General features: G+C 39.5%; 1 pseudogene; it reads left to right on the top strand.

Moving 5' to 3' along the window:
• The first annotated feature begins 6,587 nt into the window (after nt 1–6,587).
• LOC118594289 lies at nt 6,588–7,083 on the top strand (annotated as a pseudogene).
• Nucleotides 7,084–11,192: the final 4,109 nt, after the last annotated feature.

The raw sequence follows: 11,192 nt of genomic DNA, 5'->3' as shown, positions 1-11,192 counted from the left end.
ACTGGCATTTCTCTGGCTTCTCATTTGGGTCACATGATTTGTCTCTCTTGTACATACAGTGCTGTCATCCACATGAGACCTTCTCCAGAGCTGGACCACTTTGCTGAGCTTTCACAACAGTGAATTGAGTGAACTTATTTTCTTTAGAAGCCACTTAGACTCCAAAATTTCATTATAGTAGAAGAAAATTGATTGTAGTGTTTTGAATGAAAATGTCCCCAATGGGCTCATAATTTAAATATTTGGTTCCCAGTTGGTGGTGATATTTGGGAAGATTTGGGAAGTGTAGACTTACTGAGGAAAGTATGTCACTGCAGTGGACTTCTGCATAGGTTACCTAATGGTTATAGTCCCATGAAAACACTGGGTAGTCTATGTTTCCTCCAATGCTTCTCTAGGATTTGTTCATTGGAGGAAACAGTATAGGAAATGAAGACTAAGGAGACCACTGGACTCTACTTTGGAAGTCCATTGTCTCCGATTCACATACTGCTTTGCAACCAGAAGTAATATGAGCCCCATACCACATGAGGACCATGGCATTAACTAAACTGCAGAGATTTGTACTATAGTAAAAGACAAGAAGGATTCTGGGACTATAACCATTAGGTAACCTATGCAGTGTACAACTTTCCATAGGTGTTGTTAGTATAATTGTCCCATGACCTTCCTGGGGCTATTGAAAGTTTCTAACAATAAAATTGATCCAGAAGTACATTAAACATACTGGGAACTAGAGAGATATTTCAGTGATTATGAGCATGTACCTCTGAATTTGGTTCTCAACATCCATGCTGGGCAGCTTACAACCACCTGTAACTTCATTTCTAGAGAGAACCCACTCTTCTGGCCTCTACAGGTACCCACACTCATATGTACATACCCATACACAAGTACATACACCTATACATAATTAAAAATAAAATAAATCATGAAAAGCACACTCTTCTACTTCTAATAAGTTCCACAGTGAAATGTGGGTAGAAAGTACAGGCAACAAACGAGTTTCTTATCAGGTCTGTGTTCTGAGGACCTCTACCTCTATAGTAGGTAATGAGTGAACTGAGTATTTGGAAAAACAAAACCAAACAACTTTCAACCTCTTCACACTTTGAGTCCAGTGTATATATATCCCTTAATCTTACTCACCATGCATGTAAAGAATGTCTCCATTGGAGAAATTTACACTGAAGCAATATACCAAATTACTAGTTCATAAGCCAAACGTCTTTGTTCATTGAGTTTCATCTGATGTGTGTGTCAGTTCCTAAGGAAAGAAAATTTATGACTATAACTTGTGTGTGTAACATATCAATTTTTGTAAAGGTCGCAGGAGAGGAGGATTGTTTCATGGAAGTACTAATGAAATATTTATCCTGCTTTCTATCACATCAAAAGTTTTACTGTGTATTTTTAGAAACATTTAAAAATATAAACCTTTGTAGTTATCAGGACAGATAGGAGGTTTTTTTATTATACAATAAAGAAGTGAATAGGATCTCTTTCACCATGACAAATGAATCCCCAACTCCAAAGAAAGCACAATATGAAAGGCAGTCTTAACTAAAGATAAGACGAATTTCAAAATAACTCATGGCTTCAAATTTTCTGTTGAAATTAAAAATCTTGAATGTCCAATCTTGGTCTCAACAATTCACGCTCTTACAGTCCCTCCTCTTTCTCGACAATTGGACACCTGGAGCTCCACCTGGGGCCTGGCCGAGGATCTCTGCATCCACTTCCATCAGTTATTGGATGAGAGTTCCAGCATGACAGTTATTTCGTGTTTGGCCATCTGATCACCAGAATAGGTCAGTTTAGTCCTCTTGAAGGACTCCTAACAATGGGAACAGGGGCTGTCTCCAACTCTTTTACTGGCTTTTGGGACCCTACTCCTCATAGTGGATCACCTTGCCCAGCCTTAATATGTGGGGAGATGCTTAGTCTTGCTGCAACTTGAAAACTTGATATGCTATGTCTTGTTGATATTCATGGGAGACCTGCCCTTTCCTAAACAGAAACAGAGGAGTGGATTGGGGGGATGGGGATGGGGAGGATTAAAGGGGGAGGGACTGGGAAGAGAGGAGTGGGGGGAAACTGAGGTTGGGATGTAAAATTAATTAATTAATTTGTTAGAAAATGAGAGAGAGAGATCATCACCAGATCATAGTATCATAGGCACTGGTAAATTGAAATGAAAAGACATGTTGTTTAATGCACGTGGACAAGACAAATCTAGGTTGGACACACAGAAGGCTGATGGCAACCATCCCAACAAAAGTGCAAGTTTTCAAATCCAAGTCAATTCTCAAAGAACAGAACCTAATGACCTAGGAAAAAAGGGGAGAGTACATATCCCAGTGCAAACAGCCCTTCAAGTATTCAGGAGTATGCACATCAGTGAAGTTTAGGAGCTCCACAGTATGGGGGTATGCTGAGACATTATTTCCAAAATAAATAAATAGAAAGAAAGAGAAGACAAGAAAGATAGCAGCCAGAAGCCTCTTTTAAGGCAATCACTACATGTTTGAAAAAATACTTAAATTATTTACCAGCAGACATTTAAGACTGAAGGATTGAACAGGCCCATGGACCTACAACAATGAAGGATTATATAGAGTCTATAGAGTAGCCTGCCCTGCTGCTTGAGCCAACCAGATTGTGATGCTACTGGAAGTCCCAAGAGGAGCTCTAGAACAGTGCCCTGTGAAATACCATTTCCATTATGCACCGCAGAGATGGAGAATCTACTCACAAGATCACAAGGGGCCATTTGCCCAGAGCTTTCCATCATGAGCTGATTGTGACCTATATTCTGTTAGAATAGCAAAGTCATGAGAGTAGAGAAATCCATACCCAGGGTGTTATGAGTACAGCTACCTTGCCAGATGGCTCAGGTTCCATGCCACTCTAGTGAAAGTATCGCTTCTTCAGCCAAATTGTTGACATGTGGGTTTTCATATTGGTTTGACCAGTGTATAGTTTAAGCCAAAGACTGAAAAGGACCTTCTGAGATACAGCCTCATTCTAGGAAGCACTAGAAGGAAAGCATGAAAATGAATCACTGGAGTAGGCAGAATGTCAAACAGAAAATTTGATTCTTCACCTGTGTGGGAAGAGAAATGTCTCTTGGAAAGAACACACAGACTCAATCACAGCGGAAGGAGTTGGTCAAGATCCCAGAGGACTATAATTGAGAAAGTGAGGGACAGGGAATGGGTGTATGAGTAGGGCTGGGAACAAAATATAATTGTAACTGCAGTTTTCCTGTGTCCCACCCAGTCTTGCAGCCACTTAGACCCAAGTGAACACATTTATTACAACTACTCAGCCATTAGCTCAGGCTTACTATTGACTAGCTCTTAACACTTAAATTAACCCATAATTCTTATTTATGTTTAGTCACATGCCTTGGTACCTTTTCTCAGCTCTGCCTTTACATCTTGCTTCCTCTGTGTCTGGCTGTTGACTCCTGACTTAGCCTTCCTCTTCCCAGAATTCTCCTAGTTGCTCACCTGCCTGGTTATTGGCCAATCTGCATTTTATTAAATCAGTTTACAAAAGCATTATCCCTTCATATCATATGCTAATGACAAAGAGAAATAATTGACTCTGAAAGAGGCACTTAACCACTGAATAGACTGTTGAGGTGTACCATAAGTGAAAAGCAATGCATTGACAGCTACAGCCACAGATCACTTCAACTCTTGAAAAAATCAGATGGATCTGCACCTCCATTTCATTGCAAAGGAAAAAATTAAATCTAAAAAACCATATTTAAACCCACATCCAAGTCTTCATTATCTCTCATTTAGAATATCTGCAGTAGAACTCTGACAATAAAGGAAACAGAAACACAAATGGTAATAAAACTAACAGTAATGAAAGTGGCAGTTCATAAAAATCTATCACAGAGCTGACCAAGACTAATTTGTGATGTATTAGAATTATTAGACAAATGCTTTATTCTCTTCTCATTTATGTGTGTTTGTACATGCACACGTGAGCATGCTTGAATGTGTGCATGCATGCATGCATGTGTGAATGTGTGTGTGTGTGTGTGTGTGTGTGTGTGTGTGTGTGTGTGTGTGTTGTGTGTGCATGCCTGTGTGTTACTAGGGATAAAAATGTAGAGTAGGGTTTCGTGCATGCTGGCCATCACTCCAGTGACACAGCAGCATTAAGATAAAGCTATATCCTTCTGGTCACTGTAATGAAAACTCTAGCTTGGGTGGAGACCTAATATTGTAGTTGGGAAGGTCTATCACCTGGCTAACAGACTCTCAGGAAGGCAGGACCAACACTAGGAAAGGACAATTTCACCTTAACTTGTTCCAAAGAGGAAGGAGGAATAGTTAGTCTTTTAAAGAGATACTGTGCTTTTCCTTTCCAGAATTCTTGCTCCCTAGTGCAGTTCCTGCTAGAAATCATGAGGTTATACTGGGTCTGACCACTATTGAAAGGTAAAACTTCTCCTTCCTTCCTTTCTTTTCTTTCTGTCTTTTGGATGTCTTTTTTCCCATTTTCTTCCTCTAAAGCCCTTCACCCTCACTATACCATGTGGCTGCCTGCTGCCATCTGACTAATTTACAAGTGTGTTAACTTGAATGGCTTTTCTTCTTCTACTTTTTTCTCCTCCTCCTCCTCCTCCTCCTCCTCCTCCTCCTCCTCCTCCTCCTCCTCCTCCTCTTCTTCTTCTTCTTCTTCTTCTTCTTCTTCTTCTTCTTCTTTATTCTCCTCCTCCAGGTAGCTTCTGTGATTCATGGCTTGCCTACCCTCTATTGCTATGAAGAGACACCATGACCATGGCAATTCTTATAAAGGAAAACATTTAATTGTGGTGTCTTGTTTACAATTCAGAGATTTAGTCCACTATTGTTATGGTGGGAAGCAAGACAGCATGCAGGCAGACATAGTGCTAGAGCTGAGAGTTTTTATATATTCATCCACAGGCAACAGGATGTGAACTATTTCACTGGGCATGGCTTGAGCATTCATGAGACCTCAAAGCCCACCTCCACAGTGACACACTTTCTTCAGCAAGGCCACACCTCCTAATACTGTCACTCCATAAGGGGGCCATTTTCTTTCAAACCACCACAACTTCCATTCAAGCAATTTTTATGTTCTGTTAATTATGGGACTAATATCCCCAAAAAGGGACGATGATTTTCCCAGTGTTTTATGGTGACCACAGAGGGACTCCCCAATACCTCTGTTAATGTAACCACTGAGCTACATCCCCAATCCTAGGCAAATGCTTAAACAATGATTATAACTGTGGTAAAGCATTTTCAGGCAATGATGAAGATAAACAGACCGTTCAAACAGAGAAATGGGAGTTTTTAAAAGAATCTGACACAAAATCTTAAAATTGAAAGTACAATATTAGAAATAAATAAAATTGTGGCCTGGAGAGATTGCTCAATAGTTAGAAGTACTGTCACTATTATATAGGACCCGCATTCAGTTCCCAGCACCCATATGTCAACTCACAACCATTTGTAACTCCAGTTCCAGGGGATCCAACACCCTTTTCTGACTTCCATGGCCATGAGGCATGCATATGGTGCATATACACATATGCAGGCAAAACACTCATGCACATAAAGTAAAATAAAAATTAAATAAATATAAAAATCAGAAACAATAAAATTCATTTAATGGACTTAAAGTGAGGTAGAAGATAAGTCAATAAATGTTACCTAAATAATATTTAACAAATAAAAAAATCAGAATAAGGAGAAAAGAGAAATTAGAAATAATAATTGATACCATGAGGGTTGATACCATTTTTATAACTAAAGAATACAAAACAGGTGAAAAATTGGAATACTTCTCTGCTCAAAATCACAATGAAGTGAGTGTATCTATGCCTTTGACTGAGATAGGCTGCAACAGCCTCCCTGGATTATTTAAAAAGGGACAAAGAGGCCTCCATGTTGGACTCTGCCATCACCCAGTGAATTTGCATCAGCTACCTAGTTAGCTAAACCGACTTCCTCACAGACTTCCTCGTACATAGGAAGTACAAAAGGCTTGACAGATCTCCATTTCTAACTAACTCTCCAGATCATTGGATGGACTCCCTTAGTCCAAGGATGGACTTTTTCTGCCTTAGCATGTACACTAGGGTCTACTTTTTTACCCCACACCCTAAACCCCCGGAGCGGCCCTCCACTTTAGCTAGGAGTTTTCTTTATCATGAAATTAATAAAACTTCCATTTCTGACTCCCTCTTTGTGATCCTTGTGCCTCATTCTTTAGTTTTGAAGACAAGAACCCAGAAGAAGAAAGCTCTACAAAACAACAGAAAAAGGAAAAAAAGGAAAGAAAATATGATTTAAACAGAAAATAAAAATTCAAACACTAATTTCTCATCAGAAAAAAATTAAGTTCAACAGAAAAAATACACTAAAGAGTAGACACAAAACAAAAATCTATCTTATAAATTTATAATCCAAAAATATTCTTTGAAAATGAGGGTGAACAAGGAATGAATGAAATAATGTCTCTTCAAATGCCAGATTAATAAGGAACATTTGGAGGAGACTGGAGGTCGGAGCGCTGGCCCTGCTGCCGCCGACATGGAGATGCTGCACCGAGTCCCATTCTTAGTGCTCGAATGCCCCAACCTGAAGCTGAAGAAGCCGCCCTGCGTGCACATGCCGTCGGCCATGACGGTGTACGCCCTGGTGGTGGTGTCTTACTTCCTCATTACCGGAGGAATAATCTATGATGTTATTGTTGAACCTCCAAGTGTTGGCTCAATGACTGATGAACACGGACATCAGAGGCCAGTAGCTTTCTTGGCTTACAGAGTAAATGGATAGTACGTTATGGAAGGACTTGGGTCTAGCTTCTTATTTACAATGGGAGGTTTAGATTTCATAATCCTGGACCGATCCAATGCATCAAACATCCCCGAACTCAATAGGTTTCTTCTTCTCTTCATTGGCTTTGTCTGTGTCCTGCTGAATTTCTTCATGGCTAGAGTATTCATGAGAATGAAATTGCTGGGCTACCTGATGGGCTAGTGCCTTTTGAGAAGTCAGTGAGTCCTGGATTGGTTCCTGTTGATACAGCCTTAAAGGCTGAGCCACTCCCTTGTGCAGTGTGGAACAGAGTGAAGAGCAGAGGAAGAGCAAGCACATAAAAGCTAGGCCTGGAATTCATGGCATCAGAGACAGATTCATTCCAGTATTTTGTCTGATGACCTATTCTGATGTACCAACTATGTCTAGTGGCATTTTCTTCTTAGTTTTTTATTTGCTAAAGGAAATATACTCCACTTCTAAAACCTTGGTATTGAATAAAGTGATTATTTTTTACAGCCCCCTTATTATTTTTGGACATGATATTTCTGATTTTCAGAAATTAATCAAATTGAGAACTATATTGTGAGAGCCAAGATACTTGGACAACTGGTCAGTTCCTTCAGTGGTGCTTTGCCTTAAACGGTGTGTGTGGTACTCTGCCATTTCAGACACATATGGGAGACTGTTTCCTGCACAATATGATGTATGGAAGGAGCAGAAATAAATGATTTTTCTAATTTAAAAAAAATAAGGAACATTTGCTAAACAGTAAAAGAAAATCTGAGATCTTAGTACCCATTAAGTGATTAGCATATAGTACATATTTGATAAAAATTAGTATAATTAAATAATAACATAACATTAAAGATTTTGGTGCTTGAATGATTATAATAAAATTTCTTTTGCTCTTAATGAGGACAACCACAAGTAAAGGTAAAATAAAGACATTTACATGTAAACAAAAAACTGAAGAACATAGTTCCCAGTAAAAATCACATGAATTCTTTAGGAGCATGTAGATAATGTCAAGCAAGAATAGTTTCACACTGTGGTAGGGTTACCTCCCTTAAAGCCAATACAAAGAACAGAAAGTATAAATACATATGTACTTGTATACGTTCCTTTGTAAATGAAGAGTTGCCTATCACTCCAAAGTTGACTGTGGTTAATTTAACACATTTTAATACACCCACGTGTAAGTAAAATAAAACATAGCAAAGAGATGGTCTATGGGGCAACAGAAGAGGTCAACTGTAACTCTCAAGCAGAAAAATAAATGGCAATCCATAAAGGAGGTGAAACAAACAAACAAACAAAAAACAAAGCAAGGAAGGGACAAAGGATGGAATGGGGATAATGAAAAACTAATAGGAGTAAGTTGAGGTGAAACCAAATCAGCAATTACATTATTGTAAAGGGACCGAAAACACAGTGGTAGAGCGCTCGCCTAGCAAGCACAAGGCCCTGGGTTCGATCCTCAGCTCAAAAAAAAAAAAAAAGGGACCAAAAACTGTAGCTGCATTTTGTCTGGGTCCCATTCGCCATGTTCATTTGGTTGGTTGGTTGGTTGGTTTTTCAAGACAGGGTTTTTCTATGTAGTTTTGGTGCCTGTCCTGGATCTCATTCTGTAGCCTAGGCTGGCCTCGAACTCACAGAGATCTGCTTGCCTCTCCCTCCCAAGTGCTGGGATTAAAGGCGTGAGTGCCACCACTGCCCGGCCGCCATCTTCATTTGTAATGTTACGTTGGTTCAGATTCTTTTCATCTCATTGGAATGAGTTGACTTGTCACAATAGTCAGTCTGCTTTAACAGCCTCTTCGACATAACAATATTGAGTCTGCTTTCCTAACGTCCGGATCTTGTCACAGAATTCACCTTGAATTATCTTCCCTATTTTCTTACCAAATTTCACTCCATTGACCTTTCAGCTCTCAATTCGCCTGTGTCTAAAAGTCTTCAATGAAGCCTTACACCTGAGGGATGTCCCTCTGTCCCCCGCTAAAAGCAGCTCACGCCTTTGCAGATGACTACATACTTCTCCATGCTAGACTCTATCTGCTCTGGTTCTGTGGGCACCTATTCATAGGGTTTCTGTGGGAGTTTTGTGTCCTTGCTTTCAATTACTGCTATTAGAATACTTCTTTTCTCCACAGGTTAGACCCAAAGGGTCAGCCATACCTTAATCTCAGGTCAGTTGAACTCCTCACATCCTAGTCCAGCTAGGAAGCCCTGCTCTCAAGTATTAAAATGTTTGCACTGTAGTTAGAGTTTTCCTGCCTGGCCCACAGTCAGGACAAATCTCTCTTACCCGCCAGTCCCACAGTCACTCAGACCCAACCAAGAAAGCACACAGAAACTTATATTGCTTATAAACTGTATGGCCGTGGCAAGCTGCTTGTTATCTACCTTTTCTATCTTAAATTAACCCATTTCTGTTAATCTATACTTTGCCACATGGCGTGTGGGCTTACCAGTGTCTTTACATGTTGCTTCTCATGGCGGCGGCTGGCGGTGTCTCTCCCCAGTCTTCTACTTCCCAGAATTCTCTTCTCTCTTGTCCTGACTATACTTCCTGCCTGGCCACTGGCCAATCAGAACTTTATTTACACAGAGCAATATCCACAGCACTTCCCCTTTTCTTTTTTTTTTAAGGGAGGTTTTAACTTTTACATAGTACAATTACATATAACAAAACAATTATCAAGCAAGAATTACAGTTACAATATTAAAGAAGATATCCTATCTATCTTATATTTGTGAGTCTAAGGTTTTTATATCTAACTTATCTTTTATCATAACTGAGGAAATTATAACTATCTAGTCTTCAACCACATCAAAGACCTCAGAAGGATATAATATTACCTGAGAACCAGGAGAAGGATGTAAACATTTTTCAGGAGTCTTGCAGGGTAGACAGAGACAGCTGGCAGCCTGGACAGTCACCTAATGTTCCTTTGTAAAGTTGGGGCATCTGTCTTCAGCCCACAGGGCTAGAGTCTCTTGGTTATTTTTTTCAGTGTCCTGTAGAATGTCTGGCAGTTTCCTCTGTGAAGCAGGAACCTGAAGGACCATTTTTTCAAGCAAAGTTCAGTGGTCACCTTTCTATGGGTCCTGCATGTCCAGTTAATCAAGCAGTCCAGGCAAGAACAGTTTCTTGCCCAAATGGCTATTTTTGCCAAGGTGAAGATAAGATATGAAGTGTCTTCAATGCCCATCGTTGTCTCTGAAGTAAATCGGTGTTGCCAGGAGCAGACATGTCTCATTGTCCAGAAAGTCTAAATTTTAAAAATATTTTAAATGCCATATTCTGAAGGTCTTTGAAGTATTTGAAGATTACCTATCTATCTGAAATATCTCTATGTATACCTAGAAGACTTAACTAACACGGCTATGAGTATGATTATCACAGCTGATTAATTATTAATCTATTTTTAATTATCTATTACAATTTTAAATGAGCTATACAAACACAATACCTTAAACACGAGTAGAAATATATACATAGTATAACAAAATTAACTTTAACTTTGTATCAATAGACTAAAATCTATACCAATGTAAAACATTTTAAACAAGTTGTTGCTCTTTAGAAATAAGTTCCTTCCTTAATCTACCCTTTCATCCTATTATATCTATATCATATCCCCTTTTCTTCTTTAGAAAGAGATCGCATTTATAATCAACCTGCTTTAAAGAAAAATATTGGTTTTTCTCTGTCCCACACCAGAGGGCTCTTCTGATTTGGGACACAAGAATCTCTTAACCTTTTCTTTTAAAAATATGTCTGGGTTTAGAGAAGGAGTGAGCCAATTCCATCTCCAAAGCCAGCTTGATAATTTTGGGAATGTGGGCGTAGTTTCTCTTACTACTTCCTGCTGGAGGGGGGCGCTGTATCTTATGGGGACACAAAGAAAGTTTTAGGATTATGGAGTAGTCCATTAGGGTGAACCTCTGAGCCAGTTGCCTTGAAACCATTCTGGTTGTCGGATCATCTGGGCCATGGTGTCATTGGAGACCTTTCAGGTGGTCTTGGCTGATCAAACCTGATGTATCTTAATCTGGAACAAATCCACAGCCTCTGGTTTTCTGTGGAAACAAAAGCAGAGACTCCTTTCCAAAGCAACATATCTTTATATCCAAATTTTGAAGTTAAGGTACCTTTAAAATTTACATACTTGTTTAACTCAACAGCTTTTACGATCAAATCTTTTTCTGTAGTTAGAAATCCCAAAGACAAGACAAACCAGATTCTCTGTGTAATATCCATCTTTCTAAGACTGAAATGCTGCTGTGGCTGCTGGCTCCGCCCACCCCTGCTTCCCAACATGGCGGCGGTACAGTTTACTGCCAGCTCTGGGTCTGAAGCCATGTGTA

The sequence above is a fragment of the Onychomys torridus genome, chromosome 12, assembly GCF_903995425.1.
Source record: "Onychomys torridus chromosome 12, mOncTor1.1, whole genome shotgun sequence".
NCBI lineage: Eukaryota > Metazoa > Chordata > Mammalia > Rodentia > Cricetidae > Onychomys > Onychomys torridus.
The sequence above is the reverse complement of the archived record's forward strand: the minus strand, read 5'-3'. Positions and strand labels throughout refer to the sequence as shown.